The sequence below is a fragment of the Myxine glutinosa genome, chromosome 1, assembly GCF_964187855.1.
Source record: "Myxine glutinosa chromosome 1, kmMyxGlut1.1, whole genome shotgun sequence".
Lineage (NCBI taxonomy): Eukaryota > Metazoa > Chordata > Myxini > Myxiniformes > Myxinidae > Myxine > Myxine glutinosa.
This window is the reverse complement of record NC_136261.1, coordinates 228,050,891-228,051,902: the sequence shown is the minus strand read 5'-3', so window position 1 is coordinate 228,051,902 and position 1,012 is coordinate 228,050,891.

The following is a 1,012-nucleotide window of genomic DNA, read 5'->3' as shown; positions in this document are numbered from 1 at the left end:
ATGGAATACCTTAGGGCTAGGTAGGATTGTATAGGTAGTGTGCTCCGACTGTCATGAAGAAGAAGAAACCTGTAACTAAGTAGGGATCCGTTCGACCGGATGTCGTGTAAGAGCATATCTTTGTCCCCATGAGGAGGGGTGGGGTTATGTTAATTAGTTATGGATTAAGGGTAAATCCCCTGTGTCTAAAAGGCCTCTGTGAGTTCTCCTCTGTTCGTTATGACACACACCACACCAGCCATGCACACTACACCTAAAATAAACACGAAATAAGTAACTGGAACCAAGACATTGAAAACTACCGCAGGTTCCGCCAGCCAAGCCATCACCAGGGCACAAGAGGGGCGTGAGACCACGCCCTGAAGAACGATTGGTCAGGACGGCCATATAGCAATGAGGTGGGACTCGCTGATAGGAGCATGCGCGGACGTCAAGGATGACGTAAGGGAACAAAAGAACGGTGTCCCCGACATTTTCTCTCTTGCATTGGGGCCGTCATCATGAGCAGTTGAAGTTATAGCTCTTGCGCCAGGGACATTGAAAGCGAATGGTCGCAGATATTCTCTTGTTGCGCTGGGTTCCTATTGAAGGCACAGTCGCATTTTCCTGCTCTTGCGTTGGGACAGGGACATTGGTGTCGTGCAGTCGGACATTTGCGCATTTTGGTCCGGGCGATCGGTTTGAGCGGCCGCATTTTCCTTTCCCTGGCTCGTTGGTGCTGACAGTGCGGCGGCTGTCTGCGCTGAGAGACCGCGGTGCTGTGTGGAGCAGACAGCGAGTGGACGGGCGCAGCCTGCATGCTTCGCGCTCGGCGGCTGGAGGAACTAACTGCGTGCCAAGACCTGTTTCCCGCGCATGAACTGCACGCCAAGACCTGTTTCCCGCGCATGGACTTCGTGCCCGTTCCCGGACTGATGGGGTTCCAGAGCTGCTCAGAGCTAAGTACACAAACACACACATTATTTTCCAGTTATATTTCCCCTTGTGTTGTTTTACGAGTCAGTGTGGAGGG